General features: G+C 54.1%; 1 long non-coding RNA gene across 1 annotated transcript; it reads left to right on the top strand.

The window, feature by feature from the left end:
- The first annotated feature begins 2,044 nt into the window (after positions 1-2,044).
- LOC122463924 lies at positions 2,045-3,635 on the top strand. The gene is made up of 2 exons (XR_006287686.1): positions 2,045-2,147; positions 2,644-3,635. It is a non-coding gene; the product is annotated as an uncharacterized LOC122463924 (long non-coding RNA).
- Positions 3,636-20,446: the final 16,811 nt, after the last annotated feature.

Below are 20,446 nucleotides of genomic sequence, written 5' to 3'. Positions count from 1 at the left end.
GACAGAGGAGGTGCGAGCTGGTTTTAACGCTGATGTCACTGGCCTTTTCAAGGGGGGTATTTCATTGATTCTAAAGTTTGCAAAAATGCCTGACCCTCCCCCCCCCCCGCCCCCCACTACATTTTGAGGGCCAGGTCTACTTAGAAGAGTCCCTCTTAAACCAAAGGAAGGAATTTGATTGCCAGTTGAATTCTACCTTCTGTCGATGCCCGATAGTTTAGACAACTTTCATGTCTGGATTGGTGGTGGTGGTGGGGGGGGGGGGGGTTAGGGGAGAAATGCGGTTGCTGGAACTGGGTGCTGTAATGTCTGTGGGGTTCCCGTACTAGGGAGAACATATCTGAATGAATGCACTGAATGCATCCGATGAAGTGGGCTGTAGCTCACCAAAGCTTATGCTCAAATAAATTGGTTAGTCTCTAAGGTGCCACAAGTCCTCCTTTTCTTTTTGCGGATACAGACTAACACGGCTGCTGCTCTGAAACCTGTCATATCTGAAAGGGAGTGTTGGCAAAAACAGGGGTGGGAGGAAAGAATCTGACAGACACTCCAAACCCTCGAGGTGAGGGATGGGGGGGGGGGCGATGAAACACTGTCCTAGTCACAGCAGTCCTCCTCCCCAGGTCCGACCCCAGGGGCACTGATTTATTTGTTCGTGTTGCTGGGAAAGCCGCACAAAGACCCTGGAAGCCTCCGGCCTCTGGTTCGTCCTAATATCTGCCTGCCAATGATCAGGCAAAAATATAAGCGGGAATGCACGAATTGGTCGGGATGCTAAGCGTTAGATCAAGGATTAGCTGCCCTGGGTGGGGGGGAAGGATTTCGTTGGTTCTTCCACCCCCGAAAAATAAACCCCCATAAGTTTCCTAAGCCGGCGCCCCGCGCAGCCATGAAGACGCGCACGGGTGGAGCAGTGGAAGCTGGCTTTCCCGGTTCGGCCCCGGCCCGCTTTGCCAAGCCAGCCCCGCACCCCTGGGGCAAAGCGTGCCGAGTGACCGGAGCAATGCTCTATCCCCCAGGCCCTGTAGCGACAGGGGGAAATGCGGTCCAGCATGGAGACATATTTTATTAACAGCCAAAGATGTAGCTCGAGCACACCCCGGCGTCCTTTACCAAACGCCTTGACAAGCCCACCTGCGTGGAGGTGCCAATTAGCCAGCCTCTCGTACTGACAGCAAACCCCCCTTTTCGCACATGTCAACGCCTTTGCATGATAACACCATTTACTTCTTTAACCCCCCCGCCCCGCAGGGGAAGATATAGCCGTGCACATCCACAGATCAGATCTGGGCTCGGAGCGGCGATTCCTGGACATCCCAGCGCGAGTCAGGTCATTAAAAACCCAGAGCGGGGTGTGCGGGGAAGGAGAAAGTCGATTGCAACCTCTTGGTCCGGGCTGGTTTCTCTGGGGCGGCCCAGTGGGTTTGTTGGGACAAGGCGATGGGGGGGGGGTATGATCGGATTCAAGCGCTCTCGCCCGCGTTGGCGTAACGGGGAAGCCGCCGGATTTGACATCGCGTTTGTTTAAAGCGCCGGCTGCTGCCGCTGTAGAAACTTCGATCCTGGTCCCCCGGCCCCGGGGGAAAGCGGCTCCCGAAGCCACTTTCTCTCCTTCGCCTTAGGAGGGAGCGAGGAGGCGAAAAACCCGTTTGTTTCGCCGCGCGTGGGCCGAGAAGCGGCGAAACCCGGCGGCCAGGAGAGGGAAACGCACCGCGGCGTAACCACAGAGCCGCCAAACCGGCGGCCGACCCGGGCCCAGCAACCGAGCACCCAGATCTCGTCGGTGGTTTGGGGGTTTCCTGGTTCAGGAGACCCGTGGGGAAGAAGGGGTCTAGGCCTCCCGACCTCCCCCCTCTCCCTTAACATCTGCACAAACAAACCCCGCTGCTGTTTGAGGACAGTCGCCGGTTCCTCTGAAATGAAGGGGCAATTATGGTAATTTTGGACCGAGGCTGCTAAGTTCAGCCCCCCCCCCCTTTTCAATTGGGGTAATTGCGAGCAATTTGCAGCCGTTGAAAATGTCTCGGTTAATAAGCGAAGAGAAGGGGGGGTGGGGGTTAAGAGGAGGGAGACGGAGGAGGGGCAGATGCTCCCACTGGGGAATTTGAGCAGTAGCTCGCCTGGCCGTTTCGGGAAATGACTCGCAGGTGCGGGATATTCAGAGCGTGGGGAAAGCCACCGGCGGGGCTCAGCGCTGGTGGACATTAAGGGGGGGAGAAAGCCTCAAAATAGAAACCCCGGGGGGGCTCTGCCCTGATCACAAGGCAGGGGAGAAACGGCAGGTGAAGGGCAAAGTTTGGCAGCCCCCCCGCAGCTCTCCCATCCCTGCGAGGCGCCCGAAGGGGGGCAGGTGGTTTAAAGCGCTCAGCACCCGCTGGGCTCGAATCCCAAGGCGGGGCGCGGAGGGTTTGAAACCCCGGCCCCTGGAAACGGAGGGAATTGGCTCTTTTTAAGCCGTGGTCGTTGAGAACGATTAAACTCGTAAATCGGTTCCCTTCTCTGAACGGTAGCAGCTCAACAAACGGGAAGCGTTTAGAAGCTTGCTTTTTTGCTTTGCACTGAAAACGACGCTTTAAAAATCCTGTTGGTTTTTGGCCAGATTTTGCCGTGATGTCTAATTGCTTCCCCGCTCCTCCTTCTTAGGACCTGCTCCGCATTACAGAGGCGAATCGAGCTACGAGAAGGGGTGTCTCTAAATAGAAATTGCTTCAGAGTCTTTCATTTTAAACCCCCCCCCCAGCGTCCCCCTTTCAAGTCAGTGGGAAAACCCCGGGGTTCTTGCGGAACAAAGAGGATACGGCGTAAAACAAAGAGTTCTTGACGCGTCTGGCTTCAGATAGCAGATCGCTTTAGCTTGCTCTGTCGCGCCTTAAGGGACCCGTTTAAAATACCGGCCACCAAACGCAAATTACGAGAGGGGCTTTTTGGGGAGCAAGGGGGCTCGAACTCCCCGGGCAGAGCTAAAGCGAGTTCCTCCAGCCCTTTTCCTCCTGCCCCCTAAAGACCTCCTGGCTGGGTTACGCACGCTGCCTTAACCCCCCTTGCCCCAGACCCTGGAGTTCAAACCGGCTTTTCTTCTGAAGACGACTTGGGACTTTTTAAAATATTACAGCGGCTTGGCTGGGATCACCCGACCCGAGACGGCAGCTTGCGTGTGTAAACGCGAATCGATCCCGTTCCAACCAGACACCACGGACCTCGCCCTCCCCCTGGCCTGGGGCGATGCCCTGCGCCAGAGGGACCTTCCCCAGAGCTCGTCCTAACGGCGGGGGAAATCCAGCCGCGCTCGCAAGCGGGCAAAGTTTAACCCTAAAACTCCCGGCCCCTGTGCAAAGCGTTCCCAGTTTGGCTCTCCGTTTAGTGTGCGGGGGTGGGCGAAAAAATAATAAAGCCTCCTTTTCTGGCGGTGTCAAGCCCAGCTCGGGGCTAACAGCCGGAACCAGCTGGCAGAAGAGCCCGACATGGGGTCCCCCCTCCCCTTAAAGGAAGCAGCTCGTGTGTAAGCATCCACACTGACATCAAACGGGCCAAAGGTCCCCCTTTACCCTCCCCTAGGCTGGCCGACCAACTCCCTGGCATCTTGCAAGGGATGGTTCAAAACGCCGGACAAATACTCAGTTTTAAAAATGGCCCCCGAGGTATTGAGGTGCCTGCCTTTGAACGAGGCGCCTCCAGCCCTTTTGAGGATTAGTATTTATTTAAAAAAAAAAAAACTCCACACGCCGGGGAAGGGGGCAAAACGAAACGCCTGGCTTTTTAGGGTGCCGGCGATCGAAGGGTTAATAGGCCGGGGCGGCTAGGAAAGGGTTAAGGGAGAGGTTCTGTCTCCACTTACCTCCGGCAGCTTGGAGGAGGGGGGAGGCAGAGCCGGGGTGGGGACCGGCTGGGTCCGGCGTCTCGTTTCGGTTGGGGCCGCAGAGAAACAGGAGCGCGGCCCGGCGCTGATCTCCCGCGGGGCGGCCCCGGCTCCCAGCGGCTGCCCGTGTTCACACGCGGGTTGTGGCCAGAGAGCGAGCGCCTCTCGGTAAAGGGCGCCGAGCTGCTAATCATAATTAATACTAATTAATAGTAAAAGCAGCCCAGTCTGGGCAGCCGACGTGCCCGTCTCCCAACTGCGTAATTACCCGGGGGGGGGGGGGGTCTGACGAGTGGGAAAGGCTGGCGGGGGGGCTCTGTTGCCCGTGCACTGAGGCTGCGCTTGGGGGGGGGGTGCATTTTAAAATCGGGGGATCAGTTCCAAGCTGGGGTGTTTGTTCTAAGGAGACACCCCCCATCTCCGAGTAGGAATCCCCCCCCCCCGCCCCCATGTCTCAATCTCTCCTGAGCAGGGGAGGCGGGGGTGGAAACCCGACCCAGAGGCGAGAGGTCCCTGCGCCGGGTTTCCTGGCTATTGTTCGGGTATTAAGCGACATCTCAAGGGTTTGGGAAGGGGGCAGCTGGGCAAAGCAGGGCGCGGGAGCTCCCAGGAAACGCCCCCCGCGTTAAGTTTCCGAGCGTCTGCCAAGCTTCAGGCAGGTGCTGGATTCTCCCCGGGCGACTGGGCGGAGTGAGGTTTAAAGACGTGTCCGTTCGCACGGGGGCAGGCCTCGTTTTCCGAGTCTAGACGGGGCCACAAAACCAAAAATAAAACCCCAGGCCGTAGCTCAGTCTTTGCCGGTCTAGGGATTCCCGGAAAACATCCGTATGTATCTTTTGGACTCTTTCCCCAGCGATTCCCCCTTGGAAATGCCCAGCGGTTTGCTTTGATCTCTCAAGGACCGGCCCATAGAGCTGCTAAGAATAAAATACAAAAGGGTAAAACAAAATCGTTTACAATCTGTAGTTGTAATTGTCAGAGACTATTTCAAGGGGACCCGAGCTCACCAGCCTGCCCTTAAGACCCAGAGCCACCGGCTCTCGTTACAAACGGGCACAGAGGGACCCTCCCCTCCCCCTTTGACTCCAAGCATGTTATTTGCTGGTTATTTTTCTGCTAGGTTTAAAGTGGGGAGGGAAAATTTCTCAGTTCATTAATTTGATCCTCCCTCGCTCCCCCCCCCGCCCCCTTGCTTGCTGAAAATTAATTTTCTCCCTGCAAAGGGGGAGGGGGCATTGTTTACTGGGCCCCCATCCTGAGATTAATTGGCAGTAGATCCCCAGGGTTTCTCTTTAACATGGCAATTAAAAAGCCAACTTCAAGAACAAGCTCAGGGTTTTGCTGTGAGGAGGAAAGTGAAACCCTACATTTTCCTTCCCTTGGATTCCCCCCCCCCCCCACCCGCCCCAACCTTTCAAACTACGCTGATCCCAGGACATGTTGATCGGCGTGTGTCTGACGTGTCCAGAAAACCAGTCTCCTTATGTTGCCTTCTACATCCAGAAATCCCTGACGTGGTCCCTGGCTGGAGCTCTTTGCCAGTCAGAGGCTACCCCGACATACAAGCAAAGAACAATTTGGGAGCCTGAAACAGGGATCACGTTTGTTTTTTCATGATCCCCAAAATTCTTTCACAGCCCCGTGCGCTCCTGTATGTTTCCCATGGACGCCGCCCCAAGGCCTGGCCTTGACACAGGTTTTGTACTGGGGGGTGAGGTTTTTAAAATGAAAATAGCTGTACCCGTACAATCCCTGTTGGGGATACGCTTAACTCTGTGTAAAGGTGCTTTAAGGCTTATTTACTTTTGAAAGTTAATTTGGATTAAGGGAAGCCGTGAATGCAAAGTGCAGAGCTACTTCTGAAAAACTCCATGTGTAGAGCCTCTTATTCAGGAAGAAGAATGCCTTGTTCCAGGTTGTATGAAGGCCTGGTTTACTGGCATTGCTATATCAACCAGGGGTGTGGCCGCCCACCCCAGTGGCATAGTTATTCTGAAAGAAAACCCAGTGTAGACACAGCTATGTGGATGGAAGAGGGCTTCTGTCGTTCAGGGAGGTGGAATCCTTGCACCGACAAACACATGTGTTGCAGCAGGCCGTGTCTATACTAGCAGGCTAGGCCAGCATAAGCTCTGTAGGCCTCATCTATGTGTATGCATTGGCTACGTTGCTGAGGGCAGCGAAAAATTTCACACCCTGAGCACTGGAGTTCGATGGACCTAAACAGAAGAATTCTTCCATCATAAGAACCTAAGAAAGGCCAGACTGGGTCAGACCAAAGGTCCATCTAGCCCAGTGTCCTGTCTTCCGACAGCAGCCAATGCCAGGTGCCCCAGAGGGAATGAACAGACCAGGGAATCGTCGATTGATCATCAACCTAGCTACCACCTTTCAGAGAGGTGGATTAACTACCTTGACGGAGAAGCCCTTTCTGTCCGTGTGGGAAGTGTCTATAAGGTACAGCATTACAGGGGCACAGCTGGGCTGCTGTAGTGTAGACATAGCTAAACTGGAACAAGGCACTCTTCTAGCATAAAAGTGTCCACACATGGAACAGTGCAGGATTGTAAATTAGGGCCAGATCCTGAAATCATAATCCTCACCTGAGTAAAATTACTCGCTCGTCGAAATGTCTGTAAAATACGGGTCTCCGTTTCCGTGGGTCTTTCACCGGGCAACGGGGGAGAGACAAACGGGAGCTTTTACAATAGGAAAATGTGGCTGTAAAACCATGAATACTGGCAGAGGCCCTGGGGGGCAGCTGTCAAAACCTGAAACCACGTTGAACTTCAGTTTAAAAACAAAAAGCAACCTGACTCAACTGTCGTTCCTAGAATGCGCCTCGTGTTAAGGGGAACCAGCAGCTTCCTAGAGGTGGGGAAAAATAAGGTTCACACCTTGCATTGTGTCTTCACAACCAGAACCCTTCTGCAATTTGCCATCAGATTTTTCTTCTTTCCATAGGAGATGCGGATCCGGGCCTAGATGTGTGTTACTGACGCGCATTCTCTGGCCGACAAAGATGGATCTGCTCATGGACTTGAATATGATCTTATTTACATGATGATGTAGTGTTGTAAATGTAGAAGACGAGATTTAGGCCCACGGCTTCAGTAGGACCAGTGGCAAAAGTAAGCATGTAGGAGCAAAGTCGTGGAGGAAGACTCATTTCCTGCCCCCGCCAAGAGCCTGTCGGAGGAAGGAAGCCAAAATCTGCTCTCTTACACCTAACTGTATCCAGAATATTTCTACTGAGGGCAGTGGGGTTACTGCAGATTTACATTGGTGTAAATGAGAATTTCTTCTACAGAGTCTCTAGCATAGAACTTGGTAGGAAATTCTCTTCATCCCTGTGCTGAGGGCTTTGGCAGTTGTAAGTGGGGCTTCCCATGGTGCCAACTCTGCACATTATTTGGTGGTTGTCTTAAAGCCCCAGTTCCTGGAGTCCTGGGATCACATTGTTCATTTAAAAAATAAAGTAAGTTTCTCACCCTTGTGGGTTCAGAGAAAAAGCTTGAAAACCTGACTTGAGTGCACCCTAAAGGATCAGAATCCAGAAGGCAAAGAAAAAGACCCTACAATGTCTTTTTAAAAACCTAATTCTTTTAAAGATAATCTCATGGGTGGGGTGGGAGAAATGGGGTCATAATTTTTGAACACTTGGCAACCCTCACTTCAGAACTGCATAGACCTCACACTGCCTCTCTGCGCACAGAGGTGAATTTTTTCCTCCTCGCTGTAAGGCGGCTAGTTTTCCTCCAGTTTCTGCTCTTCAGGAACATCATGAATGAAAGCAGAAAAAAGGCACATGGCCCATCTGTCTTGGATTTAGTGATGGATCTGATGCTAGGGGCCAGGGATCTGGTGCCAAGGTGCTAGCTGCCCGGTTGAAGGTCCCATCTTGCAGGCAGAGGAAGAAGTCATTTCTCCAAGGAGCTTGGATTCTGCATTGGTGGAAGTTCAAGGTAAGAAAACCTGGTTAGCTATTGAATTATATTTATGCAAAACACTTTCTGTCTTCGTCTTCCTGTCTCTTCCTCTGTCTTTGCAGAGTTTGGCAAATGGCTTTTGCGCGCACAAATCCTCAAGTAAATTTCTGTGTAAATAGAGACTGGACCAAACTGAAACACATTTGGATTCCAGTTTCCGACACCCCAATGTTCAGGTCTGTCTAGATCCGGGATTTGGGTTTGGTCCATAGCTAAGATAAACATGAGTGGGTGTCTTATATTTTATAAGAGAGTTTAAAACCCTGTCTAGGGCCCTGATCCCAAACCCACTGAATGAAGTCTGAGGCTGCCCATTGAACTCAATGGACTTGAGAATCAGGCCCCAGAGCCTATAACCTCAAAGGCAGGGCTCAATTTGTGTCAGAGTTTGCCAGGGCTGAGACCTGGCACCTCTAGGCTTGGCAATTCATAGCCCCGGCAGCTCTGGGTTTGCTGCATCCGTTATGAATGTAAAAAAAGAAAAATTGTTTGAAGCCCCGGCATCTCTTTCAGTACAAATTAAGCCCTGCTCAGAGATGCCTAAATACCTTTGAGGATCTGGGCCCAAGTCCCTAAACTCACCTTGGAAAATAACCCCATGCAGCATGCCAGGAAGCGGCTTTGATTAGTGCTTTAATATATTTGCTTTCCACCCTCCCCGCAGTACCCTTGGGTGTATGAATTTAGTCCATGCAGAAGGTGATGCCTGGATTCCTCAGAGTGTCCATCTCTAGGACCCACTTAGCCTTTGAGCACTGTTGAGATGACCAGTAAGCTGAGCCATTCGTTAGCTGCATTCATATGGGTAGATGCCAACTGACAATTTGTATTATGGTAGCATCCGAAGGCTGCAGTCAGGATTGGGGCCTCATTGTGTTAGGTGCTGCACAAAAGTACAGCCAGACACAGAAATATCATTCTCTTCCCCCCCTCCCCGCCACGCCTGGACACATCCCCTCACTGAGGTGCTTCAACTCTGGTGCCCATAGGGTGTTTTGCAAAAAGCAGTGTTGAGGTTTTGACCTTTGTTTTTGTTCCTTCTTGGAACAGAATGGCCTAGTGGTTAGGGCACTTCTCCAGGCCTTGGAAGACCTATGTTAAAGTCTCTGGTTTGCCTAATTTGGACTAGGGACTTCCAGCTCCCAGGTAAGGAGCCTAATCACCAAGTTATGGTGTGGGCGTCTCTTATATCCAGGGTGGGGGGCCCAAGGGCACCACCATTCTAATAATCTAATGCTTTATCAAGAGACTCTACTTATCTATGCTCTGCAGAAAGCAGGGCATCTTTTCCTAAAGGGGCTGTGGCATCAGTTCTAAAGGGTAATGGCTGAAGCTTCCCTCCAGAAGTCATTTATTATGGGACAAAGCGCCGGAGAACATCGTGCGCAGGGAACAATCTGCACCGGGCAGAGGTGGTGGGAGAGGGGGAAGAGCCCAGGTTCTTTGGAACAAGGTGCTTTCCCCAGGCATTGAGTGACCACTCACTCAGCTTTTCTTTGTAGCGTAGCTGTCGAATCCGCCCTCCCACGTGGGTTTTGAGCCCTTTCAAGAATGTACCCGGGAGCTTGGTCCCTCCTAGCTTCCACCTCCCTCCAGTGTCATTGTATCGTGCTTGTGAAATAGTTCGCGTTTAGGAAACCACTTACTGGGCTTTGACTTCTCGTGTCCCGAGAGAGACCCTGATTTGCGCTCCCAGCGGAGGATTTTGGAGCTTAGGGTTTAAAAGTGGAAGCAGACGAAGGATGTCTTGGTAGACTGTCCCCCCCGCCACACTCAAGAAGGAAAGGATCTACTGGAATCCGGGAACGGGCAGGCATAGAGCATGGTTAATTCCCTGGCACCAGTCCGGTTTTCCGGGTCTCCTATTGCGTTCACAGTGCTAGCGTCTATCGCAGCCTGTTCTTATTTGGAGCAAATGGGCCAAGAGATCTTACCTTGTCCCCGTCTGTGTAGTGTCTGGGGGGGCCTTGCAAACATTATTGAGTTCATCTTCCACATCCCCGGAAGGTAAGCAAGTCGTATCTCACGCTGGAAGGACGCAGAGGGTGAACACGCCGCACGCCCAGCTCGCCTGGGCATCAACAGCAGCGTAGATGGTGATGCACGTCTTAGGTGGGTGCAATAGAATAGGGTGCCCTGAAGCCCAGGTGTGTGGACCCCTACATGGGCTCTTGACGGGCCCAAGTGGTGCCCCCCACATCGACACAGCGTGGAGTCCTGCCGCCTCCCAGCTGCGGTGAAATTGGGGCATGCGGGAGGCAGCCGGGAAAGATTCTGGCAGCAGGGACATAGAGCTGCCCGGGGGGGTCACTGCAGCGTGTAGCTGCATGTATTCTACACGCCGCCGTGAGTGTAGGCTTAGAGAGACGAAGGCCTGGCTCCCCCAAGGGATTGAGGCACCTACCAACATGTATCAAATCAAAATGATTCCAGTGGGAGTTAGGCACCTAAACCCCTTGGAGGATCTAGGCTTAAGTGATTCACCCAGGGCATCTGTGGCGTTGCAGGGACTTGAAACTAGGCCAGTTTCGCACCAGAACCATTGCCCCAGCCTCCCTCCCTGTGGGAGCTGGGACTCCAGCCCTCACTTGCTGCTCACCTAGGTTGAACTTTCCCACCCCACCGAGGGGAATGCAGACCCATCACTCCCACGCACTCTAATGGGAACTGGCTGTCTCAATCCCCTCCTCGGCTTTCGGAAAGTTCTGCCTTCAAGCCACAGCTTCGCTTTAACTTGCTAAACCAACGAATGTTCCCCCTAGCGACTTGCCTACACATTGTTCCCATTTGTATGCAATGCTGTGGTTTGAGGCCTGTAATATTGTCCCCGGCTCTGAACTCTGTAAGGCATTAAGTGCTTTTTTTACACTCCAGACAAGGCTGGCTCTCCCCGCCGGCTGCACTGCTCCGCCCGTTCAGGGTCGCTCCGGAGGGTTTGAGACGCTCCATCGCTTGTGTGGTTTGGTTGAATCCTGATGCTCCTCGGCCTGGAGCTGCCTGGTGCGCGTTGCGAGATCCCTTCCAGTGGCCAGGCTACGGGTGCCTTGCAGAATCTTCGGTCGACACAGATGAGTTTCCCCTGGAGGGGTGGGATCTATCTGCAGGGTTCTCCTTTATTTTCTGAAAACCTATCCCTCCGTTCGGAGTATGTTCCAAGGGGTTCGGCCTAGGTGTTCCCCTCCGACTGGAAAAACCCAGGGAAGGGGGCAAAACGAGTTGGGGGGACGCTGAAGGTTGCCTTCTGGGGTTCTTGACTCATGTCTCCCCTCCCCTTCTCCACCCACGGCAGAAGGGTCTGTGGCCACAGTGAAGGGGGCACAGCCTAGAAAGTCTACAGAGTTCAAGGAGTCACAGGTGTATTGGTTTGCAGCTTAATGGATCACAGGGGGCCCATCCATAATGGCCTTCCATCCAGCCCTAGCAGCATGCCTCCCTCCGGGACTGGGGTGTCTGTCTCTGTCTGTCTCTCTCTCAGTGGCGTGAGGAATGACAACTGTGGGCAAGAAGTAGAGGGGAAACCTCGCCTTGTCTCAGTGCCAGGGGATCGCTGCGGTCCGTGCAGAGCAGATAGGGTCTTGGGGGCGTTAGCTCACCTGCCAGAGGTGCAGAGAGCTGAATGGCCATGGCGTTCTGTTTGTCGCCTTGAGAAGATGCACCGGGGTGCTGACCCAAGTGGGGATCTGAATCTGGGGTGGGTGGGAGGCTGAGTGTTCTCGGTGCTCTGGGATGGTTTCAGACACCTGTCCTCAGCCCATCTGATCTTGCTGGGAGCACGTCTTTGTGGACATTGGTTCCCCATTCATCCCACTACTCTTAGCTGTACCCACTCAGACCTGTGCAATTCCTTTCGTGCTGCGAATCTCCCCTGGTGGGGGTGACTTCCATGCTACGAAGCTGCCCTTGGATTTCCCGCATGGGGACCAGAACTCCAAAGGCATTGTTGGCTTCTGTACGTCATCTCACAAACTCTAGGAGCTTTCTTTCATGACGGACTGGACTCAGCGAGCAGCTGAGTCCCCGACAGCCGTAGTAAACAGCTTGTTAGGCTGATTGAGACATTGCAATTAACTAGGAAAACACAGGGGAAGGGCAGGGGATGGGTAGCCCACACACATTGCCCGTGGCAGCATGACACAAGCAGCTGGCTTTGGCGTGATGCAATGGTGCAGGAAATGCACGGTCTCCTAGCAAAGTCACTCCACAGAGGAATGTCATATGGTCTGACACACACATGGCAACAGCTTCACACATTCTCAGCTCCGAACAAACGGGAGCTTCCCCCATTCCATGGCTTTGGCCAGGAGTCGTCTGCCTCTTGGTAACATAAGTACCTCTGTCAATGATATGTGTATGCAGGTTGGTGAACGTCAAGGAGAGGGGCTCGGTTTCTCCCCTCTCCTTGTATGTGGGCATTGGCCCAACTCTTGTCCAGCCAAGGCTCCATGATGTATTGGAAGCAGTACGGCCTATAGCCCAGAGCGGGGGGAGCCAGAAGACCCAAGTTCTATTCCTGGTTCTACCACTGAGCTCAGGCAAGTCATTTCCCCTCTGTGCCTCTTTTCCCACCCTTGGTCTGTCTAGACTATATGCTCTGTGGGGGCAGGGCTGTCTCCTACTACGTGCCTGGGCAACACCTAGCACAATAGGGCTCTGAGCCAGGATAGAGTAGATCTCGAAGGACTTTACAAGGAGATCACTATCCCCCCTTGTACAGATGGGGAAACTGAGGCAAGGGGCATGCTGTGACTTGTCCAAAGTCACCCAGCAGAACAGAGAATTGAACTCGGGTCTCCTGAGTCCCAGCCCAGTGCCCTACCCACTAGACCATGCTGCCGACAAGAACAAACAGGCAAGAGACCAAAGGCTGCCTTTAACGGGTGTGACATGGCGATCTTTATTTCTGAGCTGGGGTCCCTTGAGGCAGCTGGGTAAGCAGCCCAAAAGTCCTGGGCTCCAATAGGCAGGTGGCGATTGCTGATGAAGAAGTTCTGGGGTAGTGAATGGGCCACTCTAATCTTGATGGTTGGGGGTGGGGTGAAGCCAGGGACACAGAAAAGCCCCATCTCCTCCCAATACCACGGAGAGTCTGAGCTCTGCCATCTGCGGACCCCCGTGCAACACGGTTAGAACAGGTGGAATCCAGAGTAGGCCCCCATCAGAGGCTTTATCTTGTCCCCGGTGCTAGAGATGGCGGGTATCCCGCAGCCTCTCTCTGATGAATAGCTTGACTCAGATAAGGGGGAAGCCACATGGGGAAGGGGTTTGTCCTGTCTTCTTGCAAGTGCCTCTCTTGGGTTAAGACCGAAATAGCAGGGCTGCAGGCCAGGAGTGAGGGGCGTTGGCAGAGCTGGGTGTGGGGACCCAGGGCTGGAATAGCAGGGGGCTGTGGGTTGGGAGTGAGGGGCCTGGGCAGAGCGGTGGTGGGGAGCCCAGGCCTAGAACCGGATCTGCTGTGGGTCAGGATTGCAGTGGATCATCAGCTGGTTGGGAAATCTCATGCAGGCCCTGTCTGTACAGTCCTGCTTCTAGCTTTGCCGCTTTGCGGGGCTCCTTGCACAATAGCTGATGCTCACCGTGGTGCCCTCGTATCTGCCACAATCCCTGGGATGTGCCCAAAGTGCATCCCCGACGCCCTAGGAAGAGCTGAGAACCCAGCGCTCCCGTTCACCGGAGGTGCAGGCTGCGTCCATCCATCCTCCCCTCTCCCGCTTGTGTCAGAGGCAACATGGCCGTGCATGGCACCTGGGTTTTTCTCCCCCTCTTCTGTCTTCCATGTGGGGAGCCCTCAGAGATCCCTACACCCCCCTCCCCTCCCGTCGCAGCCCACCTGCAAAGAGGGCTGAACACAGAGTGGGGGCGGGGGGGAAAGGAAAGGAAGAAGCCAGGGGTGAGAGGCTGGAGAATCCGGATGGAGGCGGCGTTGGGTTGTGGGAGCGGATGGATGGGCTCCCACTCCTCGGGCTGAGGGCGGGGATCAGGCCTTGGTGAGCTGGGCCTTGGAGAGGCCAGAGATGAGAGCGGGGCAGGGCTGAGTAGGGGCCGCACTGACAGACCCCGGGGGACCTAGCTGGCCGCGGAGGCGAATGTGAGCTGGAGACGGTGATGGCTGAATGGGCTTTCCAACCAATTCAAGGGCTTGTCAGATGACATCGTGTCCACACGGGGATGGGGGGCGGGGAGAGAAAGGGGTGCAGCAGGGCTGAGAAGGGAGGAACCGGCCCGAAGAGCTGCTGGCCCCACCCTCCGCCTTGGGGACTCCAGGATCGCAGCCACCACCCTCCGCGGGACAGGCCCTGTGTCCGTCCTAGGCAGTGGAACCAGTCGGGGAGCTTTTCTCGACACGGGCCTGAGCTGAGCAACCGGCCAGGTTAGCTGGGACTCATTGGTGGCCCAGATCCCCCAGGCCCGATCCCCAGCCCTGGGCTTGGCCAAAGCAGCAGGGAGTTGTGTGCGTGGGGGTGGGGGGGAAGCTGTGCATTAAACAAGTGGGCAGGTGGCAGGAGCAGCTTCGAAGCCCTTCCATGCAGGTTCGTACCCCCCCCCCCCCGCGCCCATCCCCGTGGCGTCTGGGCCCGCGGGCTAGGGCAGGAGGAGTGGGCCGCGAAGGGAAGCTGCAGAAGCCCGGCTGCTCTGCGGAACTGCCAGCTAAGCAGGTCTGCGGCAGGAGCAGCCCTGCCCTTTCCACACGCAGCCCCTGCACCCAGGGTGGTGGGCTCTTGTGGCGGTGGGGGTTGCGCTTACGACACGGGTTTCACTTCAGGCGACGCGGCTTGGGCTCCCGCCTCGCTCACCCCTCCCTCCCTGCCGCTCGCTCGCTTTTGCTGGCAGCCGGGCCCTCATAAAACGCAGTGTCTCCACTCTGTCTGCCCGCCTGCCAGCACACAGATCCCATTTGCACGCAGCCCTCAAACCGTGCTGCTCCGGCGAACCCAAGAGGCTAGCGTCTCGGCTTAACCCTTTGTAGCCCCCCCTTCCTGGGCCAGGGCAGGCGCTGGGCCTCTGCAGGAAGGGGACGCGGTACAGTTGGGAGGCGTGTTGCTTCTGGCAGTAGAAAGACGGATCTAGGCGCGTGCGGCTCTGCCATGAGAGGGCCGGGTGGGTTTTTTTTAAGAAGCAGAGACGATGGCAGTGTGTGTGCGTGTCCCGTGCCATTCTGATTTTCCTACTCCTCCAGCCGGCTTCTTCTCGAGGCTGGCCTGGCCTCCGGCCTGGGAAATAGACACGAGGCAGAAACGACCTCTTAATGCCCCATCAGATCTGCAATCAGCCACCAGCGGGGGCGGTTTTGAAGGGGGGGGGGGTGGCCCCTTTATAAGGAAGTGGTGAGGCTTATCCCAAATGCTGGGGGAATCCCCTTCTTTATAATTCCAGCACACACCAGGTTACTCAACATAGTCTTTGCCATCATTTTAGCTGAGGAAGCTAGGTAAGGCAGCTGATGGTTCTCATGCACACAGATAATACGAGCATAAGGGAGCCCTGAAATCCAGTGGAGGGAATAACGCGAGGGGATGCAGGCCACGGACTTGGGCAGACAAGTGCGTGTCAAAGCCCTGCGACTGCGTGCTTCGGCAGATGGAGCCTCACCTAGAAAGCCTGCGGCACTGCAGGGGTGCTTGTCCGCTCTGCAGGGGTTCCCTTCTGGTTGTGTTTCCAGCTACGTGCAAGCCAGGGTCAGCAACGCGGCGGGAGGAACAGCAATCGTCTCTGGAAGAGACACCCAGCTTGCTGGGGAGAGATGAAGCAGTCCTGGACGGTGCTCTGACTTAGACAGGAGCCCGGCAGATGCAGGTGGCGAGGGGGATGCACCAGGATTTTCAAAAGCGCTGAGGATTTTCAGAAATGCCAGCTCCCCATTCCCTTGGCCTAGAAAGTAATTAGCCAGGGAGCAGTAATGCAGCTGGTGGGCCAGCAACGCAAACTGTGCAGTTATTCAAGCAAGGCCACAAGTCGGTCAGGAGGGGGCAAAAGCAGAGGGGTCGGCTCTGTCAGGGCTGGAAGGACGGGCCAAGTGAGCAGGGAAGCGCAAAGGCTGCGAGGCAGTGCGGCCTAGTGGGTCGGGAGGTGGACTGGGAGTCAGAAGTCCTATTTACAGGAGGTGCTTGAGCAAGTCACTCCCCATCTCTGTCCCCCTGCTTCCCTTCCCGCCCAACCCTAGCGAGCTAGCAAACTCCCTGCTTCCCAGTACAGCGCCCTGCACGAAGGGGCCCCGATCTCCGTTCGGCTGCTGAAGGATGAATGGGCCGAAGGGAGGAGGTGACTGACTCCCTAAGCACCACGGTCGCCTGGCTCTCTTTGTGTGTCTCGTTCTGTGGGGCGTCTCTCCCCTGCTGTGCCTCTCTCGTTGGTCTTCCCCTTCCTGAGCTGCCCCAGGGCCTGACTCTCTGCCGGGAGCAGCGGCAGGCTGGGGTGAGCGGCACTCAGTCCCATGGGGCAAGGTGCTTGCCCCAGCCATGAGTCATGGCCCCAGCCCTCCTCCAGCTTGGAGGACAAACACGAGGCCAGGTCCACCTCTAGATGTTATGTAGCTTGTTTGTGTCACGTCAGTCATTCTGACGTCAAGCTGCTTTGGCCTGGCGTGGCCTCGAAGGCAGAGGGGCCCGATTCTGCTCACAGGTGCTGGGAAAGCTCCCGCGAGCTTCAGCCGGAGCTGGACGGGGCCTGAAATGGGCCCATAACTCAGCATTGCCATAAAGCAACATGTGTGGAAATCTGGGGGCAAGGGAGAAATTGACCGGAGAAAGGAGGAGGGTTCGGTCTTCAATGCAATTTAAAAAAAAAACAAAAGAAAAGCTTTTCATAAACCACGTATGGATGGCTCCCAGGGCGTGAACTGCGTGACAACCCGGCCGAACAGGCACGTTCAGCAGCTTGTCATGGGGATTTCGGAGCTCCCTGGCCTCCTGGCTCATAGCTGCACCCCTGACACGTTCATTTAATGTGTGCAGTGCACGAGTTCTGATTCTTGCTTGAGGTCTGCTGCTTTAAGAGGGAGTCAGAGTACGCCGGGAAACCAGCGCGAGTGAGGTTAGAGGGCGCCAGCATCAAGGATGCCTGCCCCATCTGGGCGGATGAGGGGGTCAGAGCAGCACCGAGTCAAAAATCAAGCCCCGCGGCAGGAGGCGCTGTACAAACATGCAGCAAAACCTCCAGGTGTTCTTCAGAGAAGTGGGGCCTATTGGTTCAAGGGCTGGACTGGGACTCTGGGGACCTGGGTTCTGTTCCTGGCCGGCTGGGTGGTGTTGCACAAGTGACTTTGCCGCTCTGTGCCTTAGTTTCCCCATCTGCAAAAGGCCTTTGGAAAGTGCTTTGCCAGCCACTGATGAAAAGTACTAGATTATAATGCTAATTATAAAGAGTTTAGTTGTTACAAACACCTTAGAGGGGCAGGGCGACGCATCACTGCTTTCCACTCTGGAAATGGCTCTGGCCACCTCTCGGTGGGCTCAGCTCTGTGTGGGACTTGTAGCATCTAATTTCAGGCACACCCACCTTGGGAGATGAAACCCTCTTTGATCAGCAGAGCTCCAGCTTCCTGCCCTGCCTGCCAGCAACTCATGCACCAGGCTAACATCCAGAGCTGCTGGAGGTTTTGCCAGCACACCAGCATGGCCCTAAAGGGACACATCACGACAGGACTCCAAGCCACAAAGTATGGCCAGTATGTGACACATGGGTTTGGGGGAAGAGAGGCAAGCAAAACAGAATCTCTGCATTGTGGCTGATTTCCCATCCCCAAGGGAAGCTGGAGCATTAGTCAAACTCAGGCGTAACATTTTAAACAAGGAATATAACTTTTAAAATGTCTTTCTCTAGTTAAAAGATGGCAGTGGAGGGAATTAAAACCCTTCTGATTGGCCAGAATGCCTATGCATGTCCTCAAGGCCTCAGGCAAACTCAAGATGTCCAGATCCCACTAACCCCGCTAGTGTCCCGTATGGATCAGCACTAGCTTTAATTCCCCGACACAATTACTCGTATCAGTGCTGCCAATTGGGAAAGAGAATAAAATAATGAAGCAGTACTGCCAGCCCCAAACATTCAGAAATCATGAGTTAGCCCCCCCAAATATCATGAGATTTTAAAATGAATGCATGTGAGGGGGAGGTTCCTTTATTTGCCATCTGCTGTGGGAGTCTTCAGGGATCAGGGTTCCCAGTTTTTCTCTGCTGCCATCAGGGCTAGAAACTGTCATTGTTATTTCATGAAAGTCGAGATTGTCCCATCATCACATGAATCCGGCAGCTGGGGCTTTAAGACAAACACTGAACAGCATGCTAAAAATCACACGATTTGGTAACGCACTGCGGAAGGCTCTGGCCTTTCCAGATAGGCTGAGCAAAGCAGCCAGAGCTCCCATTGGCTATCACTGGTGTAAAGGGTGTTCAGTACCTCTGACAATCAGGCCGTAGGTGGCTTGGGGTGGGGACGTGAAAAATGGAGTGCTTCCAAAACCGGAAACTGCTTTGGAATATTTGGGCCTCCACCTCTGCAAATCAGAGATCATCTCTTGCAAAGTGCTTCAGTGTCTTTGGAAGCAAGGTGCAATAGGTGCAGTGGCGTAATAGGTAAAGCAACAATAAGGACGTGTTATTTACTCCTTCTCATAACACAAGAACTAGGGGCCACCAAATTAAATGAATAGGCAGCAGGTTTAAAACAAACAAAAGGAAGTATTTCCTCACACAACACACAGTCAACCTGTGGAACTCATTGCCAGAGGATGTTGTGAAGTCCAAGACTATAACAGGGTTCAAAAAAGAACGAGATAAGTTCATGGAGGATAGGTCCATCAATGGCTATTCGCCAGGATGGTGTCCCTAACCTCTGTGTGCCAGAAGCTGGGAATGGGTGACAGGGGATGGACCACTTTATGATGACCTGTTCTGTTCATTCCCTCTGGGACACCTGGCATTGGCCACTGTTGGAAGACAGGACACTGGGCTAGGTGGACCTTTGGTCTCACTCAGTATGGCCGTCCTTATGTTCTTATGAAGCCTTTTTGTTTGCCTTTTGCTGAGGATCTGTAGCTCAGTGCCGCTGACGGCATTATTAAATTGTTGGGTGCCTTTTTGAAATGCAGCTCTCCCCGCACGATCCCGTCCCAGGCCCGTTACCAGCGCTCAGTGGGCTTTACAACCTAAAGCCCTGATTCTGCAAACACTTGCGTGCCTTTAAATCCATGCCAGTTCCCGCGGAGCTCAGTGGGACTTTTGACACATATGGCGTTACGCACACATGCAGAGTCCCAGTCGACTGTCCCCCTGCCCCCATTTTACAGATGTGAGGACTGACGCACAGAGAGGTGAAACGCCTTACCCAAGGTCGCAGCGAGTCGATGCCAGAGCTGTGATTCCCAGCCTCCTCCTCTCATCACTAGAGACGCAGCTCCCTCCAAAGTTGTTGCTTACCAGCCATAGATATTATCTACAGCTTCCTTCAGTGTGGCAGGATTCCAGCCAGAGGCATGGCTGCTGTTGAGGCTTCTACTGTCTCTCCTGGCTGGAATTCGCTGAGACAGAAAATACAGGGAGAACCAAGCAATTCCGAGCACACGAGAACGTAGCTGCCTTTTGCAGATTTGTTCTTTAATGCAATCTGCTTTGATTACTTTACACGCACCCCCACACCCCCCAAAAATGGGTTGAGAGAAACTTACCGTCTCCAAAGAGTTTCTGCCAGGACACAAAAAGAAAAGGAGGACTTGTGGCACCTTAGAGACTAACCAATTTATTTGAGCATAAGCTTTCGTGAGCTACAGCTCACTTCATCGGATGCTGTAGCTCACGAAAGCTTATGCTCAAATAAATTGGTTAGTCTCTACGGTGCCACAAGTACTCCTTTTCTTTTTGTGAATACAGACTAACACGGCTGTTACTCTGAAACCTGCCAGGACACAATAGGTCAAACTTTCAAAAGAGCTCAGGGCCACGTTTTCAAGGGCTCCTCACCCACTGCTGGAGCCAGACCTTTAGAAGGGCTCAGCTCCCCCTGGGGCTCTTATATGTCAGTTTGCCAAAGAGTCCGGCACATTGGGGTACCGAGGGCATGGGAAATCCACAGGTGCTGGAATCGTTTGAAACTCCTGGCCAGCATGATCAGAAGTTACCAAATCACCCTGAGTTTATTTAACAACCAATCGACCCTTCCCTTGGCCAAAGGAGGCCGTGAGCTCCTAAGGGAAGAAGGAACTGAATTCAGGTTGGCTTGGAACAATGTGTGCAAGTCGTTCACCAAGGAAACACCCATCTCTGGCTTGGGGAGAGTGGGTTCTGGGACTGATCCTTCACTGGTTTGTATCGGGTGCAGTCATATACACCTGTGCGAAGTGGGAGCTTGGATAACACAAGCTGCAAGGCCAGGGAGTAGCAGGTTCTTGGTCTCCAGGCCAAATGGTGCGGGTCCATCAGCCTGCTCTCAGTTTGTCTACATATGATTATTCAATCCTGGCTTTCACCCACTATTACCAATGAGTGCTCAGATCTGCCTGCAGGGAGGTCCCATGGGGATAGAGGGAGGGAAGGAGGGAGAGAGAGAGAGAGAGAGAGAGTGTGTGTGTGGCGGGGGGGGGGCATGTTTTCAACGACCATTCTCTCCTGAA

The sequence above is a fragment of the Chelonia mydas genome, chromosome 27 (assembly GCF_015237465.2).
Source record: "Chelonia mydas isolate rCheMyd1 chromosome 27, rCheMyd1.pri.v2, whole genome shotgun sequence".
Taxonomy (NCBI): Eukaryota; Metazoa; Chordata; order Testudines; family Cheloniidae; genus Chelonia; species Chelonia mydas.
The sequence above is the reverse complement of the archived record's forward strand: the minus strand, read 5'-3'. Positions and strand labels throughout refer to the sequence as shown.